This window comes from Macaca nemestrina, chromosome 10 (assembly GCF_043159975.1).
Source record: "Macaca nemestrina isolate mMacNem1 chromosome 10, mMacNem.hap1, whole genome shotgun sequence".
NCBI classification, from domain to species: Eukaryota; Metazoa; Chordata; class Mammalia; order Primates; family Cercopithecidae; genus Macaca; species Macaca nemestrina.
In genome coordinates, this window is record NC_092134.1 from 6359680 (window position 1) to 6384414 (window position 24735).

Consider the following 24735-nt stretch of genomic DNA (forward strand, 5'->3'; position numbering starts at 1 on the left):
CTCGAGTACCAAAAACAGAAACAACAAAAAAATGATTATTATAGATAATTGCAATAGGTTATCCGTGAAAAGCACTGAGCTAGTACTGACATTATTATAATATGTAATATTATGATTACCAGTATTAAATGCAACATTATATACATATATAGATATGTATTTTAATTATTTTTAATATGTAGGGGATATTTATTACACATCGATATTTCACATTCTATTAAAATCTAGTGTTTTTTTATTAATCATAATCATTGACAGTTTTAAATTATGTATATGTGTGTATTTATAGTAACAAATTAGTAAAATAATGAAAAAATGAAGAGTCTATTGTGTTGATATTTTAGAATATATTAAGAAGAAAGTATAGTAGTAAGATGTTTTACAATAATTGAATTTGTATACATTATTTTTGTCTTATCTGGTATTTTAACATTAAAAAGAGCCAGCCATACTAAATTTTAAAGTCTGCTATTTAAATCAATAAACATAACAAAGCTAGTAACAGATGATCAAAGCTTAAAAATTATTTTCTAAGCTGCTAGTTTTAGGAATAACAATTGCTGGGGTCATCTTTATGAAGTGCCTCAGATGCTAAAAAAAATTATTGAACTAGAAGAAAACAACTAGAAGGACTGGAACAAAACAAATATGCAGGCTCTAACCACAGGTGTTAATAGACAGGCAAGATGGGAAAATAATTCAGGACAGAAAGAAGGACTAAATAGTTTTGGTGATACCAATTATGCGGAGGCATCCTGCATGGGAGAGTTCATTATCAAATCACCTTTGGCTACTTTGTAACTTGAATCTAGATGTCTGGTCCCTGGAGGGCATGGACTCAGATCCCAGCTTGACATAAAGATGCTGGAAAAACCTCAAGGAGTCCCTCTGGGTGGTGAGAATAACCTCTGCGATATTTGCAGTTTCAGATTGTTTCTTATTTGAACATTTCTGGTCAACAAGTAATCACGCCCCACCAAGTAAAGACACTTGATCACTATGGGACAAAAACTCCCCACTCACTTGGGCAATTGGCTCTGATTGCTGGAGAGAGTAAAGCTCTTTCTTCAGTGGGCATTTCATACTAGGAAGGTTTAGAAATAAGAATCAAGGCCGGGCGCGGTGGCTCAAGCCTGTAATCCCAGCACTTTGGGAGGCCGAGACGGGTGGATCACAAGGTCAGGAGATCGAGACCATCCTGGCTAACCCGGTGAAACCCCGTCTCTACTAAAAAATACAAAAAACTAGCCGGGCGAGGTGGTGGGCGCCTGTAGTCCCAGCTACTCGGGAGGCTGAGGCAGGAGAATGGCGTGAACCCGGGAGGCGGAGCTTGCAGTGAGCTGAGATCCGGCCACTGCACTCCAGCCTGGGTGACAGAGCGAGACCCCGTCTCAAAAAAAAAAAAAAAAAAAAGAATCAAGATATTGAAGTGAATCAATCCTCTGGTAATACTTTAGTGTTAAGCTACAGATGGAATTGTAAATATTTTGTATTTAAATATTTGAAATATTTAAATTTGGCACACTGAGGTGACAGATTAGCCTTGTGGTCTAAATTTAAAAATATGACTTAGAAAAAAATATAGGCTTGTGATTTTAAGTTGAAAGACTTAAAAAGGCATTTAAGTTTAAACAATATTAGCATGTTTAACAGAACGTCAGATCACTCTATTTCAAAGTTTAATATATTACATTTATTAGTATTATTTAAGTACTTACATAGTTTTTGTAATGTAGCATCTTAATAGCTTTAAAATAAAACGTTAAATTTATAATGCAGTTTAAAATATTTGAAAAAGTTTAATTTAGCTTAAATTGTAAAATGTGTTAGCTTTATACATACAATATTGAAGTTTGCAAGTTGAACTTAAACGCCTAGGAAAAATGGATCTTGAATGTTTCATTTCAATAACTTTGAAATATTAGTTAAAAATAAGCGGTCAAATGGAGCGTTTGTCTCTACTAAGGCCACATTTTAAGCAATGGAAATTTATCTTAACCCAGTGGACTGAGAAATTACTTGAATTTAGTGGACACAGACTACTCTTGTGATGTGTATTTACGAATGGGAGCAGGAAGATAGAGCTCTATCAGTTAAAACTCACAGTGGCAATGAACTACGGAAACCAACAGCACCCTTGAGAGCTCTCCAAAGCATAGTGCTGAATGAAGAAAATCAAGAAACGTAAACTCTACAGCGCAATAGGATGTGAATTTAAGATGCATGTGTACACAAACCATTACCATATATTTTTCACAGATGTCACCCAAGGCCATAAATCAATCAGTTAGATGGGATCGGGAAGGCAGTGCAGGAGAATTTAGTGGAGACGGAGATAAGGATAGAGATGGGAAAAGTTTAAGAGACAACCATGCACGAACCAATATTTCTGTGCCATTGACTGAGGATTAGACAGAATTCTTTGCTACCTAAGTTTTAGAAAAGAAAACTCAAGAACATAAAACTCTCATCAGCATACACTTTACTTCTGATTTTATTTATAGATGGACTGAAGATTAAGTTTGTGTGTTGGAGGTGTGAAAATATTTGGCATCAAATTCACTCAGAATCATCCAGCTCAGAGGAGAATTACTTTTCCAGGTAACTGTGCTTCTAAATATAACTTTCTTCTTGTGCCTGTGCCGTTATTAGCATCTGATAATCATGAGAAACTTGATGGAAGTTCGCACTTCCAGATGTGTGGCCGAAGATTAGATTCGGTTTACAAAATGCTGCTGCTTTATCCCATTGGTGGGACTAACTTTGGAAGAAAGGACCAACTCCCCGCACATGAAATTCAGCAAATTAATTTTTAGGCTGCATTTCTCCTGTTTGTCGAAGTACGAAGCAACGTCAGGGTTTGAAAAGGCTCATTTCCTGCAGAAAGGTCTTTTATTTTAACGTTCTGATACTTGCAACTTTTCTCCAGGGCCAGCTGCAACTGAGCACATAGAGGTCAGACCTCCCTGGCCTCTGAAATAGGCAATGTTGACAGACTGAGGGAACATTTCCGCCATTTCCCTGAATGACAATGCTCAGCAGGGGCATGGAAAGCATAGTAACTCCTGGCTGAGAAAGCGAACTAACAAGCTCAAGACCGTTAGTCTAGGTAATGGCAAGGATCACACAGTGTACTCACCAACCCACTTAATTTTCTTTCTAGGGCTTTGCCTTTGACTAATTTTCCCATCCTGTCTTGAGTTTGGGTTGGGGTCATGTGATTCAGTTCTGGCCAATAAAATGATGTGAATTGGGGGTCATGTGACTGAGTTCTGACCAATGAAAATGATGTGAGTGGGGGTCATGTGACTGAGTTCTGGCCCAGGACAATAATTTTAGCATGGGGTTATGTGACTGAGTTCTGACCAATCAAAATTATGAGTCCAACCATAAATCTCGTAAGGTGATTCCATGATGTATTTTCTTCAATGTGGAGTGACCTCAGTCTTTAACTTAAATGTGGAAAGAATCTGGGTCTCTTAAAAAAGTGCGGAACAGAGCCTCTTCACCACTCAATACATTTTGTACTGTGATTTGAAGAAGAAATACATCTGTGTTTTGGAAAACCGCTGATGCCACTAAAATTTCGGAGTTGCCTGTACAGTCATTAGGAAACCTTTACTACTAACGAGTGAATGATATATAGAGAGAGAAAGTTGGGTTAACCCTGGACTGGCCAAAATACACTAGGTAAGAGCTTCACCATGTGGGACATTTGCCCCTCTCGCTGAGGGGATCTCAGTTCCCAGAGTCAAATGAATATTTTTGCAAAATATATGTGAAGGAAGAGACAAAAATAATAACGGTAGAAAATAATAAGCAAGTGTTACTGCTTTCTACACTGAGTGTAGGAAGATCAGGTCAAGACAATTTGAGATATATGAAATGTGCTTTTTAATGAAACCTTGATGGTCTGCTTTAATGTTTTTATACTATCTAAAGCTCTAGGGGAAATGTTACTGTGAAATTGTAATTTCTCCGATGCTGAGCTGCTTTTCAGCAGGCAAACTGCCTGAATTTAAATCCTGGGTCTGTCATTGCCTGGTCTTATGCACAATATTTTACCTCCCTTTCTCAGCTTCCACCTCTACTAAATGGGGATAATAAAGAAAATATCACCTCATAGATATTTAGTGAGGGCTGCATAAAAATTTTAGTATATTTACAATAACATCAGATATACAGTGATTCTCAGAAAACACGAACAATTATGTAAAAGATTGGGAAATGATATGTTAGGCAACTTAATTTGGTTTTAATTTTTTTTTTTTTTTTTTTTGAGACAGGGTCTTGCTCTGTTGCCCAGGCTGGAGTGCAGTGGCGCGATCTCAACTTACTGCAACCTCTGCCTCCCGGGTTCAAATTATTTTCCTGCCTCAGCACCCCCTAGTAGCTGGGATTACAGGTGCACACCACCACACTCAGCTAATTTTAGTATTTTTAGTAGAGACGGGGTTTCACCATGCTGTCCAGGCTGGTCTTCAACTCCTGACCTCAGGTGATCCACCTGACTCGACCTCCCAAAGTGCTGGGATTATAGGCGTGAGCCACCACACCTGGCCGTAACTGAATTTTCATATAAAACAGTTTAAAATTCCAATTTTAGTCCATCATGCTTTTGTAAAAGTGTGTGTGCACACAGTATCTGCTAAGCATGTAGCCATTTTGCCAGGATTTTACTGTTGTCTCATTGAGTACTTGTTGTATCCTAGATGCTTATCTATGTATTTACTTTTTTTTTCCTCACAGAGACACTTCGTTACCCATCTTTTATAGGTGAAGGCTAAGGCTTAAGTGGTCAATGAACCTCCCCAAAGACTCACCACTATTGAACTCAGGCCATGCGAACTCTCCACCCTGCCTGGGAGTTGCTGTGCTGTCAAGCCAGTGGCTGTACACATGAGTGCAAGTACACATGAGTGCAAGGTGGGATTCAATTGCGCTTTTAAAAAATGCAAGAAACCTATTATTGTGAAGTTGAACATTTTTCTCCATATCATGCCATGCCCTAAACTGCTCAGAGAGCTAAACATACTTGCTTTTAAGTATCAGTGGGACAGTTTTTAATCCTTGCCGGGAGACATATAACACTATCTTACAAGCTGTTGGCTGTATCTCGAAGGCCCTGTATGAAATGATAGTGACATAGGGGTAGCTGAAGGAGGGGATGGGAATCCAAGTGACACTGTACAGATGAGGCCCTTCAAACCATGTGGCTCAGCACAGGCAGCAAGAGGACCCATAGTCTACTGTGAGCGCAGTAAGAAGGTAATCAGGTGTTACCCACAGATAACTATATCCGGCATCTACGTAACACCCACTGCTTAGCAGTTACCATTCTAAATTCTCTACTTGCCTTGAGATATTTAATCCTTACCATATCCCCAAGAAGTAAGTACTATTGTTATCTCCATTTTTACAGATGAGGAGACAGAAACTAAAAAGATCAGGTGGGCTGAGCAAAGTCATACAGGTATTAGGCGCTGGAGCCATATCAGCTTTAGAGTTCATCCTGGAAATTAGTATGCTACCACGACTCTTTGAGCATTTGTAGTGTACTAATGCATATAATCCTAGCAGTTATCCTAGAATGTGTTATCATTGCTATTTAAAGAAGGGGAAACTGAGGCCTAGAAATTTTCAAAAAGAAAGCATTTTAACTGATCTCGACATTTTCAACCAGAGTAATAGTTACCATTGTAATCAACATTCACTGAGCATTTTCTAGGGGCCAGGCACTTATTAGATTCCCACAATGACTTTATAATGTAAATCCTCTTATTATCCCTGTTCTGCAAATAGGACAACTGAGGCACAAAGAGCTTAAGTAGCTGCCCTTGATTAGTAAGTGCAAAACAGATACTTGACCCGACAGGTCAGGTTTAAATTTCCACTCATAACACGGTTGAACACACATACTTGCTCACATACACATACAAAGCACACTATCACATACAATTCTATTGTTACCTTATATTCAGTGAATTCCGTATGACTCATAAAATCCTAAGTACTCCCATGTGTAGATGTTGAGGATCTCCCTCTTCATTGATGCCAATTGTAAGGGCCTTAAATTACTCCTGGAGCTGCTTTATCATCTTCATTTTGTAGCAGGACAAGCCACAGACAAAACCCCTCAGACACTGAGTTAAAGAACGAAGGGCTTTATTCGACTGGGAGCTTCGGCAAGACTCACGTCTCCAACAACCGAGCTCCCCGTGTGAGCAATTCCTGTCCCTTTTATGGGCTCACAACTCTAAGGCGGTCCGTGTGAGAGGGTCGTGATCAATTGAGCAAGCAGGGGTTATATGACTGGGGACTGCATGCACCGGTAATTAGAATGGAACAGAACAGGACAGAGATTTTCACAGTGCTTTTCTATACAATGTCTGTAATCTATAGATAACATAACCAATTAGGTCAGGGGTCAATCATTAACTACCAGGCCCAGGGTGCGGTGCCGGGCTGTCTGCCTGTGGATTTCATTTCTGCCTTTTAGTTTTTACTTCTTCTTTCTTTGGAGGCAGAAATTGGGCATAAGACAATATGAGGGGTGGTCTCCTCCCTTAATCTCAAGGCAAACCCTAAGCTATCCGTAGAGACAATTGTAGGACACTGAGTAGTTGTGGAAGCTGGGAAGATGGAAAGATGGATTTGCTCTTTGCGTTCTTTTTTTTTTTTTTTTTTTTTGAGACAGAGTCTCGCTCCGTTACTCAGGCCAGGCCAGAGTGCAGTGGCGCAATCTCAGCTCACTGCAACCTCCGCCTCCCAGATTCAAGCAATTCTCCTGTCTCAGCCTCCTGAGTAGCTGGGGCTACAGGCGCACGCCACCACACCCGGCGAATTTTTGTAGTTTTAGTAGAGACGGGGTTTCACCTTGTTGGTCAGTCTGGGCTCAAACTCCTGACCTCAGGTGATCCACCCACCTTGGCCTCCCAAAATGTTGGGATTAGCCACCATGGACAGGCGTAAGCCACCATGTCCAGCTGCCATTTGCTTTCTTAAGGAAATAAACTTACCAGTCACTACAATAGCAAGAGATGCAGAGCGTGGTGAGCTTTTAACACTGGGCCTGGGGCCTGAAATCTCAACTCAGAGGTATATGTAGGCTCTGCCCCACTGCTTGCACCTGTGGTAGAAGCTGAGGAAGATAAGGCCAGGATCCCCTACAAGTGGTATGGGATTTCAAAATACCTGCTGTCTTCCCCGGTCCTCAAACAAACGAACAAACAAACCAAAAATGTACAGAAATGATGGTTCCAGAGAAAATGTGTGCATGGAGAAATGTGGCGAGGCCCACCTGCCCCAGCAAAGAGCTTGACTTGTGCATGAGTTAACTGGTTAGAAAAAATATCTCCTAACTGGGGAAATTCCCAGGCATTAGATCCCCCTGCAATTCAGCCTCCAAACCCGATTCTTTATAAAAAGAGCAATGTGTTTATGAAACAAATCATATTTGGGGGAGTAAATGCGTCATAATGTAATAATTACAGCTTAAACAGCACTAATTGCAAATGCAATTCCTATTACCCATCCTTCATTTAATTGCGAGGACAGGACTACAGTATTTTTGAAAAAAGGGTGCAATCATTTAAAAACAGAAAGTTTGAACCACTCTGTAACCAAGTTTTCAGAGTAAAGTTTACTTCAACAAACTGACCTAAATATTTCCTTTTGAAATATTTTGTTCAGCAAAAATTTGGGAACACCTAGTAGCATTAAAGCTCTGAGTGTATTTAGTAAGACAGGCAGCAAGCAGAGCAGCTAAATTTATTCAACTCACTGAACACATGTGATATTAAGTGGTGCTCACAGAATACATCTTGGGATCAAAATAAAGCCTTTCTTTTAAACCCACCTGATCTAATGAAATTCATGTTATAAATTAAAGATTAGTATATGTATTAGCTTTGACTCAAAATACAAGATGACGGCAAATGGATTAACTTGACAGATGTACAGGGAAATTGTATTAGGTTCACCCAGGTAAGAGAAACCAAGTTGGTTTAAGAAAAGTGATACGATTTTCGGTAACAGGGTTTCAAAAATGCATTGATCTAATACAATATTTTCAAGAAGGAAATGTGTAGGGAGCATTTGAAACAGGAACTCAGAGAGAAGCTGGCTCTTCACCTGCTGTTGCCCCACAAACTTGGGCTGAGAAATACAAAATCTTCAAGAATTTGCAATTGTCAGTAACAATTTCATACCTTCCTTTTTCTTCGGATACTCAAACTGAAATGCAGCCAGGAGTGGTGGCTCACGCTTGTAATCCCAGTACTTTGGGAGGCCCAGGCAGGCACATCACGAGGTCAGGAGATCAAGACAATCCTGGCCAGCATAGTGAAACCCCGTCTCTACTAAAAATACAAAAATTAGCTGAGTGTAGTGGCGCATGCCTGTAATCCCAGCTACTCAGGAGGCTGAGGCAGGAGAATTGCTTGAACCCAGGAGGCAGAGGTTGCAGTGAGCCGAGATCACGCCACTGCACTCCAGCCTGGCGATAGAGCGAGACTCCATCTCAAAAAAAAAAAAAAGTGGTGATTTTTTTAAAAAAGGAGTGGTTCATTCAGTTAAATGGGAAGAGTTGTAATCCCAGCTACTTAGGAGGCTGAGGCAGGAGAATTGCTTGAACCCAGGAGGAGAGATTGCAGTGAGCTGAGATCGTGCCACTGCACTGCAGCCTGGTGACAGAGTGAGCCCCATCTCTACAAAGAATACAAAGATTGGCTGGGCACAGTGGTGTGTGCCTGTGGTCCCGGCCACTCTGGAGGCTGAGGTGGGAGGATCGCTTGAGTCTGGGAGGCAGAGGCTGCATTGAGCTATGATCATGGCACTGCACTCCAGCCTGGGTGACAGTGCAAGACCTTGTCTCAGCATAAAGTATGTGATGAAGATGTGTATACGTTTTCTGCAAATAACTTGTCTTTTTTTTTTAAAAAAAAAAACAGAGTCTCGCTCTGTTGCCCAGGATGGAGTGCAATGGCACCGTCTCAGCTCACTGCAGCCTCCACCTCCTGGATCGGATAGTTCTCGAGCCTCAGGCAACCGAGTGACTGGGATTGCAGGTGCCCACCACCACGCCCAGCTAATTTTTGTATTTTTTAGTGGAAACTAGTTTCACGGTGTTGGCCAGGCTGGTCTCGAACTCCTGAACTCGGGTGGTCTGCTTGCCTCGGCCTCACAAAGTGCTAGGATTACAGGCGTGAACCACTGCACCTGGCCTTATGTGATTTTTTTCTGAGGGACTTAAGCATCCTCAGGTCCTAGGGGGGCGTGAAAGCAAAACCCCATGGATAGCAAGGGACAATTGTATCTTCAAATTAGACAAATAGCACCGGGCACAGTGCCTCACGCCCGTAATCCCAGTGCTTTGGGAGGCTGGGGCAGGCAGATCATCTGGGGTCAGGAGTTGGAGGCCAGCCTGGCCAACCTGCTGAAACCCTGACTCTAACGAAATGCAAGGATGACTGGGCGTGGTGGTGCGTGCCTGTGGTTCCAGCTGCTCTAATGGCTGGGGCGGGAGAGTCGCTTGAGCCTAGGAGGCGGGGTTGCGGTGGGCGGGGATGTCACCACCGCGCTCCAGCCTGGGTGATGGAGTGGGACTCCATCTCAAAAACAAAACAAAAAAAATTAGACAAATGCTACGTTAATGTTTGGGTGGTCAGATTCTACTCTGAAGTCTGAAGTTTGCAGATATGCCTGCAGATTTTTGGAGTTTACCACTTTCTTATTCTGTACCATTAATGTAATATTTTAAGTCACTATATATTTTACCATTTTTCTGTATTTAGTAAGAAATTTGCATTTTTGATTTGATGTAACAAAGGTTTTAATGTAACTTATGTTAGATTTTGCATTTTTTCATTACTGTTATACTTTAATCTGACTGAATGACTGATCTAATTGTATTAGTATTGTGAATAATCATGTGGAATGTTTTGAGACAGAGTACTATATTTGGGAATATAATTGTATGGCTTTTTTCATTTAGTAAGAACCTTTCTATCAGTGTGGAAAACTAAAAAAATTGCTTTCTGCTGTATAATCTGGCATTCATTGTAGATTAAAGCTTATTTTTCTGTGAACAGAACTCATTCAATAAAATACTATTCTTTAAAATTAAAAAACAAAAAAACTGAAATGCAAGGAGGGTCCAGTCAGTATGTGTGTGTCTCTCTCTCTTTTCCAACTGAATATAAACCCTCCCGTGTGGTGAGTCTATCAGGTAGAAAACATTTACCACCTAAGGTGAAGGTGGAAGATTAATACCTGTCCTGGCTGATGGTCATGTCGGAATCTAGACTCAAATTTTAAGACTTCGAGAGAGTCTGGAAATCTAGATTTTGATGTAAAATCTCCCATTTTAAAATTTTAGTAGCTAATTCATAAACATGTTAGCCTGCAAACTATGGGTACCCACTACGTCATCTTATGACAGATACTTTTTCTAAGAGTGGAAAAAGAGAGACTGTTCTTGCAGTTTCATGAGGAGGTGGAGGATAAGGAGTACCATAATTGTCCCCATTTTCTGGGGTTTGACATAGATGACTCATATTAACAGTGCTATTTTTGCCCACACATTATCTTTGAATTATCTTCTATGAGCAGACAGAAGTTCTTGGTTGCTTTTCTTATCGCCTGAGGCTACTCTAACTTTTGATTGTTGCCTTGTATTTCTGTGAAGTGTGACTTTGGGCTAGCTGCCTACTTTCTGTGTCGCCTTGAGTGCACCTGGGAAATAGAACATATATTTGCCCTGGGTAGATATATCTGATACTAGTCTATCTGGGAACACAGTAGATATTTGTTCATACCATCCAAGACAACTGGACTCCATTCAGCTTTGCAAAGCTGCATATATTAAGGTTCCATAAACACCTCCAGTGCCAATTTGTAGAATTTACTATCCCCTGTTTGGTGATAGTGTCTGCCTGTTCAGCCCATATCATTAATGCTGGGATATGGCCATGTGGTATGATAAAGGCAACCATGGCCAGACAACTATGCAAATGTGGGTTCCAGCTATGGCTTTGACATACAACCAATTATGTTCCTGGTGACCTTGAGCACATCCCTTCCCCTCTCCAGTTCGGTTAAATGTAAAATCACAAACTAAAACACCAACCAATACAAAAAACAAAACAAAACAAAACAAAAAACCCAAGGCTGGACAAATACAGTCAGCCATAAATCATCTTCATAATTTTCTAGCATATTTTGGTATGACTTGAATTGCTATCTAATATTGAAAGTGGATTGACTAGGTGCAGTAGCTCATGCCTGTAATCCTAGCACTTTGGGAGGCCTAGATGGGAGGATCACTTGATCTCAGGAGTTAGAGACCAGCCTGGGCAATACAGGGGGACCCTATGGCTACAAAAACATAAATAACTAGCTGTGCATGGTAGTACGTGCCTGTAGCCTTAGCTACTTGGGGGACTGAAGGCAGAGGATGGCTTGAGCTCAAGATGTTGAAGCTACAGCAAATGGTGTTCACACCACTGCACTCCAGCCTGGGTGACAGAGTGAGACCCTGTCTCAAAAAAGAAAGTGGATCACTCTGAAAACTTAAATATTTATTTTAAAAGGAACATTTCCATCGTGGCTGTTCATAGGTAAGTGATATAAATCAACATAAATAGAGGTTGCACTATTTAGATTTCTACAGGAGCCAAGGTGGGTGGATTTACAGGTGATACAGATCTGGATGGGGTTTAGGGAACACTTCCTTAGGTCTACAAGGGTGAGGGGGTGGGATAGTTTACTAGAAATGGGAAGAGGAAATCAGGTAGATCAGCACCCAAGGGACAGAGCCAGCTTGCAGTGACCTCCAATGGAGAAAGTCAAGAGGAAAATTGCCTTGACGTCACTTTCTTCCCTCCCTCAGCCTTCCCCGGGGGATTGAGCTAGCCCAGCCGGGAGCCAGAGAGCCTGAAAGCCCAGTGATGTTGTCCATTCAGGACAGCCTCCCAGGACAGAGGGCAGGATGCAGAAGAGTGGAGAGTTTGGGGAAGAGCAAACCCTGCGTAGAAGGTAACTGGGAAGATACAAAAACAAACCAAAGTTAATCAGTGTCTTATGGATGCTGTGTCTGCTGAGGGCTCTGAGCTGGAGATCAGAATTCTCTTTGCAAAAAAGGAGATAAGCCCATGTTAAAACATGGCTGTACAAAACTGAGATTTTTCACAGAGTATAATCAAAATAATTTTAAAAAGGGATGAAAAAGGCAGTGGTGTTCTCACTATTTAATTCAATATATTTAATGCCGTGTTCATACTCACGTTGCCAGAGCTTTTCGATATTCCTTGACTTTGGAAATGCTAGGCTACATGATTGCTAAGTTATCTTGTCTTCATCATCCTCTGCTAAGGCAGATGAAAATACTGTAGTGAAATCGCCCTTTTCACATTAACTCTTTATAATAAATTGGTATGTCTCAGTTATCCAAATATCTGGCCAGAGATGTAAAGAATTCCAAATATATTTTAATATTTTTCAGATAATTGTACCTTATAAAAAGGTGCTATGATTCAACAATATCTATTGCTTCCTTTATATATGAGATATTTGTCTGCAAACTATATTCATTCTTTTTTACTATTATAATCCAGAAAGAAATTTAGGCATTTGTGCATTGCCTTAGAGACGTGGAAGATAACTACATGTTGATGTTTAGAATGACTGGACTACATTTGATGGAATGCACAATAAAACAGCTTTGAATCTCTTAATAATTAATTCCATGGATATCAATGAGTGTTGGTGCCAGGACAAGTAAGTTAAAATATATATAGAATTGCATGTACCTTAGAACTGATTTCAGTATAACTTCTCTCCCACTTAGCTGGCAAATCTAAGGGACAGACGAGCACGTTCTCTCATATCCTAATCTCCTCTGATTTTATTCTTGATAAATAATGAAATCTTTTTTTCTTTCTTTCACTTAAACTTACAAATTGTTTTTCCACCTCAGGGATTTTCACCCTTTGATTTCTTTATCTGGATGACTCTTCCCCTAAGTCAAGGGTTGGCAAACTTCGGCCCATGAGCTGTATATGCCCATTGGACTGTTTTTGTAAATAAAGCTTTATTGGAATAAATCTACACTCAATCACCCAAGTATTGTCTATGGCTGTTTTTGCACTACAAAGTCATTATGACAAAGACTGCATGCCTGGCAAAGCCAAGCATTTGCGCCGTCTAGCTCTTTACATATGAGTTTGCTCACCTCTGCCTTAGATCTGATTCACATGACTGACTTTTTAAATCACAGGATTTACATTGTATGTTACTTCTTAGGAGATGACTTCCCTGAATACCCCGTCTCCCTTTGAAATTGAAAATTGAGTTGTGAAGAGAAGTCATAAGTCTGACTAAAAAAAAAAAAAGTATCAAATTCCCCTTCTCTCACACACACAGAGAAAAAGAAAACCTTTGTGGGGCAAAATGTATTACATCTTTGAATCGTATTTAGCCAACAACACTCCAGCTTACAATCACTAACGTCAAGTATCCAGGGCTGGCAACGCTGAACTGAGTAAACATTCATGGAGTTCTTGGACTTATTTATGTAAAGAAGGCCAGGGGAGGATAGAAAATGTTGGAAAGAGCACTGATTATTATGAGAAGGCGGTGGAAAAAAATGTGTTTATATCTAATTCTTACTTCTCAGAAACAAACATAAAGCATAGTGATGTGGTTGAGGCCAAGCTGCTAAATTTGGGGCAGGATACAGCCCTTCCATGCCACTCACAGGTATTGGTTTGTGGTAGACATCAAGAGTCAAGAGTACCTCTGTCCCAGGCCCGCAGCCCAGCCTCACAGACGTTCCCAACACAACGCTTCAGACACCAAGATCTGGGAGCTAGGATTAAATCCATTTGCCTTCTCTGGGTGCAAACCCAGCTTAGATATCACTTCTTCCTTGTCCTCTCTTCCTGGACAAGGTTAGTCACTCCTCATCTCTGCTCCTATAATACTTTGCAGATAACTACAGCATTATTCTTGTCAATGTTTTGCTTGTTGGTTTTTTCCTGGTCTTGTGAATACCCTCCATGCTACATAGTTATTATCCAATAAATATTTCTTGAATGTATGAACAGCAAATGGAGGCAGGTAAAAGCCATCCCCCATGGAGACCCAGAGACTACACTTGAAGGAGTCTTTGAGAAAAACAAGCACCATTTCTTTCTCCTACCCAGTGGATGGCTGGATGACAGAATCAGAAGGAAATCATTTTCCTCTCTGCTTTGAAGCAGCACACTTGTCACTTTTGGCTTACAGGTACTTTCCCATCACCCCTCAATGTTGGAGATTCTGCCTTCATCTATTTTAAGAATAGTGTATTTAAGAAAGTGCAGTTTTTGCTAAGCTCTGACCGTGACTACAAGGATAACTTTCTTGATATCAGCAATTGCACAATTTTTGTAATTGTGTGGCCATGTAATCTGTTCTACTGATTAAAAGTGATATTGCAATCAGCTCTCAATTTTGAACACATGGAAAAAAGTTAACCACAGGGTCTAGTAGAAGTTTGTTAGCTGCTTTATTTTGCTAATAGATTTTTGTCCCCCACCACTATTACTTGTAAGCGAGCCCGCTCTTAATTGAGGGGAGGGCTGATTGCGCGATAATACCTTTCTCCAGGAGCAGTCTTGCTTAGGGGCCCAGCTCATCCATGGATTGTAGTATTTCCAGACTAACTCTCTGTATACCTAAGAGGACATAAAAAAAAATAGCTGAAACCCTAAGGAAGTTGAGTTGGCCTCAGAAAACTGTGGTGAAGTAAAGCATTCTTGGAGGCCACCCAGGGGACCATGAGGAGGTGTCAGGAGTGTTGGAAAATGCCAAACTTTCTGCTTTTAATAACAAGTGGCCTGAATCCTCCCAATAGTATTGGCACAAATAACATTATTTTTAAACACTTTCAGGTAAAAGAACTCCCTCTAATATGCAAATCCCCATTTATATAGGATAGAATCCATAAGGGTTTTATAGCTTTAGAAAAAATGGTTACAATATGCACGATGTTACTGAAAACAGTGGCCAAAATTATTGTAGCACCACATGAAACACACTTTTCTGCTAATTTGCACAGACGGTCTAATTTTCTCAACACTGTGCAAAAGATACAATTGTGATCTAGAGCCTGGTGATGAGGAAAGGGAGGATCCATGATGTTAGCTTACCCCGGGGCCTCCCAGCTGGTAAGACTGAAACTGAAGATCTGAATCCAGAGCTCTGCAGCTTGCATAATCCAACCCTACTTCCAATATCTCTCAGACTTTACCGCCTTCCCAGAACTCATGGAAATCAATATCCCTTCTACTTCAGTGTATTTCAGCTGGGATCTGTCCAAAAGGCTTATGGGTGAAGGAACTGCGCAATGCCTGGATCTCCATCTCAAAACCACAGCTTAATGGTTTCCAAGAAGTTGCTAAAAATAATTACAACCTCAATTCCTCTTTTGTGTGACATTTGTTAGTGAGTTTATTTACATTGCTACTCATTTTGTGTTGTTCCACAAATTATAATGCAATTTGACCATGACCAGAGAATAAATATTTAACAATTACATCATATTCTTACATCGAGCTCTTCGTTTTCCACAAGCAAATAGTAATTCAAACTTGGAAGTTGATCTGCCCTTTGATGCAACAAACTTCAGAATTTTGTCTTGTTCAAATAAACGTTTTTATGGTCAGGTGACAATAAAAATAAATGCTAAGTAGACTGAGGTGAGAATAAAACCATGGATGGACAAGAAAGTCACAGGAGCTGGACTGTGCTTGAAGTAGTGGAGAAGATGTATCAAATCCACTTTGCAGAAATCAAAGTTAAGACTATAAATAACCAACATGAGCAATGTGTAGTTTCTACACTTGAGTTTTCTGATGCACATCCAAGTACATTTATTTAGTCTCTGGCTTTCTGTTCCCTGTTACTGTACTTGCAGTCATTTCTGTAAGTACTCCCCAGGAGGTTAAGTTAGCACTGACTAAGAAAGGAGTGCTGAAACTTCTCAAGTACATTCTTCACAGAATCACACCCACAACAATGCATGAGCATCCACAAATGAAAAGGATCTTTAAACACAAACTCCACTCCCTGGGGACTAACGATTTTGTGTAAAATTACAGGAGAAGGCCCATAGTCTCAAGAGCTTCTGCCTCTTGCCATTATCTTGTTTTAGATCTGATTATGCTTCAAACATTGAGTGAGAATGCTTCCAGGGCTTTTAACATCTTCCACCTTTCTTTTGTAACCAAGACACAAGTGCTTGCTCCTCCCGCCCACCTCCCTTTTCTGCTTCCTTCCTTCTACTCAGGTAATATCTATTCAGAACATCCTAAGTGACACGTACTGTGCTGAGCACTGTAAATAAAGAGCTGGGCAAAAACACAGAGTGGAACCACCTGATGGCCTTCACCATTCAGGAGCAGAAACAGAGAGGAGACAGCTGATCAACAACCCAGGCAGGACAAAGGAGGAACAGGCACAGGTCCTTGACAGCCTCTGATAGGTGGACTTCGTCCAGCAGGGGAGATGAACAAAGCCTTCGCAGAGGACATGAGGCATGACCAGATGAATGGGAGAGTGAAGAACTTCCAAGACAAGGGTCAGCATGCTGCAAGGCGTGCTGGAGAGAGCCTAATTTGCTTTTTTCTTTTGTTTGTCTTAATTTAAAATATTTATTTTACCCTTGTTGTTAGAAGATTACACATTTTCGGCAACAGTTATTTTCTCCGAGAAATTAGAAGATGTCTTACCCTGTCTTCTGGCTTCCAAATGCTGCTGTTGAGAAATCTTTTAGTTCAGCTGTGATTCTTCCATAGATAATCTGCCTTTCTCTCTGTTTTTAATGGTCTGCAGGTTCACTAGGCTATGGGAGTTTGCAATTTTTAAAGTTATTTATCCTAGTTGGTATGTATTGTGCTTCCTGAATCTTTGGATTTGGGTCTCTCATTAGTCCTCGAAAATTTATCTCCCATCATCTCATCAGATGCTGCTTCTCTTTCTATGTATATATTCTCTCCTCTGGGACTCGAATTGGCTACATTAAACTTCATTTATCATTTCTGTCTCCTAACTCTTCTTTAATATTTTCCATCTTGTTGAGGGAGCCTAATTTGTGTGAGCAATAAAAATAAATCTGTGCACCTGGGTGTGGTGGCTCATGCCTACCATTCTAGCACTTCGGGAGGTTGAGACAGGGTCTCACTTGCTAATGAGACCCTGTCTCTGTAGAAAATGTAAAATAGCCAGGCCTGGAGGTGCATGCTTGTAATCCCAGCTACTCGAGAGGGTGAGGTGGGAGGCTCACTTGAGTCCAGGCTTCAGTGAGCCATGATCACACCACTGCACTCCAACCTGGGCAACAGAGCAAGACCCTAACTCAAAAAAGACATTTATACAGATGCAGCGCAAATGTTCAAGGGTAGAATCACCTGGAAGCTGATAAAATGCCCCCAACCCCTTGCTTAGAATCTTTTGAGACTATCTGGGTGAATCATCACCACAATATGCTTTTTTATTTTTAATTTTATTTGTGGTAAAATACATGCAACATAAAAATTTACCATCTTAACCATTTTTAAGTGTATAGTTGGGTGACATTAAATAGATTTTCATTGCTATGCAGTCATTACTACCATGCACCTCCGGATCTTTATGAACTTGCAAAACAAATTCTGTCCCCATTAAGCAATAACTCTCCATTTTACCTACCCCAGCACCTGGCAGCCACCATTCTACTTCTGTCTCTATGAATTTGCCCATCCTAGCTACCTCATATCAGTGAAATCATCTAATGTTCATCTTTGTGTGTATGGTTTATTTTACTTACCATAATATCCTCAAGGTTCACCCATGTTGTAGCAAGTGTCAGAATCTCTTTCCTTTTTAGGACTGAATAATATTCTATTGTGTGTGCAATATTATACATAATATATATAAGATATGTATACATATAGATACACACACACACACACACACACACACACACACACACACACACCCCACATCTTAAAAATCTGTTTTTAATCCCTTGGAAAATACTTGGGACTGTTTTCTGAATGGGTGACCTTGAACCCTTTTCCTTAAAGAAGCCCTGATACTGTATGTGCTTTAGGCCCCATGAACCTGGACCACTTCTGCAAAAGGGAAAGGAGGATCGAGGTAAGCACTGCAGCACCAGAGCATTTGGTGTCATTGCACCACTTGGCATCTTAAAAAATGTAGGAAGACATCAAAGGGATTGTTGCAAGGGAACAATGGGGATCATATTTGCACTTTGAAAAGCACTTACATCCTCTCCATGTTTAGAACCAGTGAGAATAAAGTTAGACTCTTCCAAAATTTTCAGCAAAATTATGACTGCATGTCTGACTGGATCCTGTGTCCCTCTCAGAACCATTTTCTCACTGGCCAGAAAATTGCTCTGTCTTGATTGGATCAGGCTTGGACTATGTGACCCACATTACACTGAGTTAGAGATGTAATCGGTTTTGCTAGAATAACAAGGGCTGAGATTGGGGGAAAAGCAGACGTGCTTATGGGCAAGTGGGATGCAGTTACCCGAAGTAAAGTGAAGAATGATAAGCAACAAATCAGCAACTCTTGCTTACCCCATGAAAGTTCAGTGAATATATACGAAATGAATGAGTAACCTGTAGATTATACTGTTACTATTTCCAATGATCAGACTAGGCAACTTGGACTAAAGAGGTCAAGACATTCCATGAGTATGACACAATTCATAGTGGTAGACCTGAGGTTACACTTAGGATCCTCTGCTTACTCTACACTGTTGCCCTCCATCCCCACCTCATACTGCCTCCCGTCACACCATGCTCCTCAGACCGCTTCCCACCTCCCAACTTCTAGTGCAATCAAGAGTTTGGAAAATACACTGCACTGTATTACCGTGCAATTTTTTCTTGGTTGCAGTAAAGTATCTTTTCACAGAGGGGAAAAATAAATAAAAACAATTAGGCTGGGCATGGTGGCTCACATCTATACTCCCAGCACTTTGGGAGGCCAAGGCAGGCAGATCCCTCGAGCCCAGGAATTTGAAACCAGCCTGGCCAACATGGTGAAATCCAATCTCTACAATCAATCAATCAATCAAACAAAAATTAGCAAGGCATGATGGTGTGTGCCTGTAGTCACAGCTAGTCAGGAGGCTGAGGTGGGAGGATCACTTGAGCCCAAGAGGCAGAAGCTACAGTGAGCCTAGATCAAACCACTGTACTCCTAGCCTGAGTGACAGAGCAAGACCTTACAGCAATAACAAACCAATCAAGCAAACAACCAAATACACAAACATTTCATCACTGAAGCCTCTGAATATCTACAGCTGTATTGGGAAGGCAGTGGTAGCTTAATGAGTATTTACGGAAATACCTTCCCTTTTAATGTTTCCTGCCTGTGCACTTGGATTATATCTTTATGTGAAATAAGGAATTAATAAAATGGGCTTTCTTCATTATGTAGTTTCTTAGCTACTGATGTTCTTCTGTTGATTCTAGGTCTGCAAATTTGGAAAAGGTCAGTGGAAAGTATGCAAAAACGCTGTCATAGTTAGGGAAAAATAAACTGTCACAAACAGACTCTCCAATTAGTCTGACCATTATTAAATTGCAGCAGGCACACTAAAACAATTTTCATTGCTCTATCAAAGCAGACATCAGTATATTTTTGTGGGACTTTCGACTGGCACAAAGAGATATGAAATGGCCCAGAGAAAGCTCTCTGGTCTTCATTTTCATTTTGTAAACAAAGAATCACAGATTTTTTTTCAGTAACATTGTTCAATATCCTCAGTATGGTGGAATTGCTTAAATTATGACATGTGTTCCATAGGGTTATGAACCCAATCACTGATGACAGTGGGCCGTGGTAGATTTTCATTTAATGACACTTGACAAAATAACTACTTATTCTGAAAATGTTGCAGGCCACTCTGGCAGCTGTTTGCACTGTTCATCAAGTAAGGTTTATCCATCTCTGTATCCCATACCTCAAGCAACTAGTAGGCTCTTGCAGCCTTGTGTTTGTTGACTAAATATACAAAATGATTGCATGTGTTTACTTTTTAATCTTCCTCCGGATCTGCATGTAACAAATTGGAACATATCTGTAGTCTTCATCATAATATTCCCAGCGCATAGTTCAGTACTAGGGACATAAGAGGAACCCTTTTTAAAAATGCATTCATTCATTCAACACAAATTGTTTTCATGCCCTTCCACGTGGTATCAAAACAGTAGCAACCTGTTTTGCTGCAGTGTACAAAACTCACTGAGCCCTTCCTCGCACAGAATTTAGTCTAACACAGGACTTTCCCATCTGCAGTTTGAAATTCATTGACCATAAAATTAACTCAGCGGCTGGAGATTATTTTTTTTGAGACAGAATCTTACTGAAGTGCAGTGGCAAATACAACATTTTTTGAAAAAGGAAATAGAATACGCTATTTCCGAGTCAGATTGTATATGGTAGAGGTGAAGATTGATCAACGGAACATTTGTGTGTATACGGAGTAATGAGATTGGTTTTCTTTTTCATTTGTTCATTTGTTGGTTTGTTGTTTTTTGCTACCTATTACACCATGTCCTAAAGTAAGGTCAGCTAAATAAGCTATTGGGCCCATACCCTGAAAATGTTGGTTACATCCTTCCCATACTAATTAATCCATTAGCCCAACTTATTATTTCCCTTACTATTTTCACAGGAACTCTTATCACAATGCTGAGTCATGAACAAAAACATTTGAAAGCAATTGGTATAGGGAGTTGAAAATAAACAAAAGAAAAAAATAGATGCCATATAATATCAAGTAATTGTGAAAGATAACAATTTAAAGTAGACCAAGGGGTTAAAGGGTAACAAATAGTATTGTTTCATACAGGAAGTTCAAGGTGCCCTCTCTGAAAGGGTCGAACTTGAACAGAGACTGAACAAAGTGAGGAAAATATTTGGGGAATTGACTTCCAGGAAGAAAGAAGAGCAGGTGTGTGCTTGGGGGTATTTGAGGCAAAGCAAAGAGGACAATATGACAAGAATCCAATTAATAGTATCTGGGAACAACATGGTCATGACATCCAGAAACAATGTAGGACCGTGAAGGTCCTAATATGGATTTTGGACTTTATTCTAAGGACAGGAAACCACTTGGAATCACATCCAATGTTTAGTTTTAATATTGAGCCAAAAAATGACATTATCCAATTTGTTTATTTGCTGGACAAGTGAAGGAAACCATGCTGTTTATTCATCATATAAGCAGAAGATTCCTACCTCACAGAGGGAAATATCATAATCTACTTTATTTCTTTCTGTCCATTAATATGTAGCCAGTGAAATAACACTATTTTCTTCATTGTTGACATATGTTCCTTGCTCCAAATATCTTTTCAATAGTTTCATTAGGTTATTAAGAGTCTACCAAACTGATACCGATTCATGTGTTATACATGAGACAATAAAGAGTAGGAAATCATGGTCAGCACCATTCCCCTGCATGAAATAAGAAACAGTCCGGGAGTAAAGCGCTTTGCAGTTGCCCTGTAAACAGGCTGATCTGAGATGCCACTTCCATGACTCACGAACAAAGCACAGAACTGTGCTGAAGCCCTGTCCAACTGCCTCTGCAGGATCACCAGGACTTGATCCTACCCCAGTTCTCAAATTTTCTGTTTTCATTAGAATAGGCACCTGAGTCCCCTAAAGACAGACTGGTCCTTCTCAAGGGGATGAGAGGGACAGGCAGGCTTCTGTGTGCTCTGCTTCTAAGTGAGCACTTCCTTAATACCAGCAGGTGCTACATTCTCTGAAATTCACCTGCTCAAATAAAGAAAAACATTACAAAGAAAAGGCCCCTAAACTTACAAATAAATTGCAGAAATAGAAAAAAATTTGAAAATTCATATGGAACCACAGAAGACCCTACAATCTTGAGCAAGAAGAATAAAGCTGCAGGTATCACACTACCTAACTTCAAAATATATTACAAAGCTATTGTAAATGAAACAACATGGTATTGACATAAAAATAGACACATTAACCAATGGAACTGAATAGAAAGCCCAGAAGTAAACCCACACATTTACAGCCAAGTTGTTTTTCACAGAGGTACCAAGAACACACAGGGGGGAAAGAACAATCTTTTAAATGCATGGTGCTGAGGAAAAAACTAGACAGTCACACACAGAGGAATGAAATTAGATTCTTATCTCACATCATATACAAAAATCAACTCAAAATATCCAAAATACATGAGGATCTGAAACAACTCAATAGTGAGAAAACAAATAACCTGATTTTTCAAAAATAGGTAAGGGACCTAAACAGACATTTCTCAAAAGAAGATATACAAATGTTCAACAGATTAACATGCAGGCTCCTTTGATAGAAAGCAATCCTGAATAAATCAGGGAAGGACATGTCCTTTTGTGTCTCCAATGATGCAAAAGAAAGTTTGTGATTGGTTACAATGCTGTCTCTGGCTGCCATGCCCAGTATGAACAAAGCCAGCTTAGAATTCCAAGACCATCCTGACACATAGAATTTTCTACTTCCATGGAAAAGTTGACAGTCTGTGTTACGAGATATCAAATTAGTGGCAAGTAAAATTATGAGACAAGAGTCTGTCTCCACACTCTCCTGAAACTTTCATTTCATAGTGAACAAACAAATCAAGTTATTCAGGGCAGGCATTCTCAAGTTTGGTATTTCTTTCAGTTAAAACAAATATTGTGTTCTTCCATATCCTTTTAGGTCCTAAAGCCTCTTACACTCTCAACTTCCTTTCCCAGAGCAGCCTTAAAGTTCACAGGGAAATCCGTACATCTGAATTGATTTGTTTTGTCTGTTTATTATCTAGATAGTCTAATAGATTCAATGCTTCTCATTTTTGGGGACACAATTAAAATATTTGCGTTATGGCACAGTTTTGTAAAACTGTACTCTCTCTCAGATGACTGGGATGAAATTTGTGAAAGAAGTTCAATGGCTTCCTTCAAAACTGGTGGAACCATTTAATAAAGTTGGTTCTTTTCTTGATGTATCTTTCAAAAAGGAAACAGTGTAGCTGACAGCCTTTTCCTCCTGTTTGGAAGCTGTTTCCTAAATCTTTTTTAATAGAGGGAAGGTTTCATTTGTGACTTCTGTTTATGTGTGAGATGTGTGAGCAAGAATTTAACATATGGTATATATACCCAGGGAAATCATTTAAAAATTATTTTTCAAAGCACAAAACGTCTCAGGTAATAACGAACATTGAACTCATCCTGCTGTGCTCCCTGGTTAACAGTGGAGTGTGATTGATATGGTTTGGCTCTGTGTTCCCATCCAAATCTCATCTCAAATTGTAAACCCCATGTGTTGAGGAGCAACCCTGGTGGGAGGTGATGGGATCATGGGGCAGTTTCTCCCATGATGTTCCCCTGATAGTGAGTTCTCAAGAGATCTGATAGTTTAAAAGTGGCACCTCCCCTTTCTCTGTCTCTCTCTCCTGCTGCCATGTATGGCATGCCTTGCTTCCCCTTCTGCCATGATTGTAAGTTTGCTGAGGCCTCCCCAGCCATGTGGAACTATAAGTCAATTAAACCTCTTTCTTTTTAAATTACCCAGTCTCAGGTATTTTGTATAGCAGTGTGAAAATGGACTAATACATCAATGTAAAGGTAAATTATCTGTTTTGTGTATGTTTATGTGTATAGTAAGACTACCTAAAATCTACTTTTTTTGCAAATTACCAGTCTGTAATAGAATATTATTTACAACTATAGGCCTCATGTTGCACAGTGGATCTCTAGACTTTTTTATGCCACGTGAATGCAGCTGCACATGCTCTGATTTCCATCTTCCTCTTTCCTACCTTCACCCCCTGCCCTTGGTAAATATTTACTCTCCATCTTATGTATTCTTTTTTTTTTTTAAGATTCCACGTGTGAGTGTGATCATACAGTCTTTTTTTTTTTTTTTTTTTTCTGTGTCTGGCTTGTTTTACTTAACATAATGTCCTGTAGGCTCATCCAGTTTACTATTGTAAATGGCAGGATCTCCTTATTTTGTTGCTGTTGTTATCATTAACTATAGCAATCACTTCATTACATCACTACATATGTATATGAAGATAAGGATATCAAAACATTATATTATACACCTTAAATATATGCAATTTTTAAAATGGCAAAATCAATGTAAATAAGTGGTCCCTTAAAGAAAGATTCAGGAGTTTGGTAAATGTTTTTTGACTCATCCACAAATGTGGTTTTGAGCTGCACATATGGAGGTAGGAGTGAGCCAGACCAGACCTCTTTGCATTTTTGAGTTAAAGATAAAACAATTTGTTTTCATCCTTTTGATCTCAGAGACAGTTTTTTGGGGGGCTGGGAGGAAAACTGCAATATTTGGCAATCACATCCAGGCAAGAAACTCCTATAATTTGTCTGGATAGAAGCTAATGTAAGCTGAGCCTGTATTTGACGTATGTAGCCTAATAAAAGGAGTGTGCATAGCTTCTGCGGATATGAGAAATGGGTCATCTTCCTTATCAAATGCGTTTTCATTTAGTCTATTGCTCACCCATAAAGAAACTTGCAAACTAATGGGATTCAACCTTGCCCCATTCAACACCTGGAAGCTTCAAGGTAGTGAGAAAAGGCAACACCTTCTTGGTGCTTGTGGACCAGAGGCAAATCCTCAGTACCTTATTATGTTGAGCAG

The 24735-nt window shown here is 39.9% G+C and overlaps 1 long non-coding RNA gene across 1 annotated transcript; it reads left to right on the forward strand.

Annotated features, from left to right (window-relative positions):
* Positions 1–9842: 9842 nt before the first annotated feature.
* LOC139356606 (uncharacterized) lies at positions 9843–17145 on the forward strand. The gene is made up of 3 exons (XR_011608684.1): positions 9843–12036; positions 12615–12777; positions 16331–17145. It is a non-coding gene; the product is annotated as an uncharacterized lncRNA (long non-coding RNA).
* The last annotated feature ends 7590 nt before the right edge of the window (positions 17146–24735 follow it).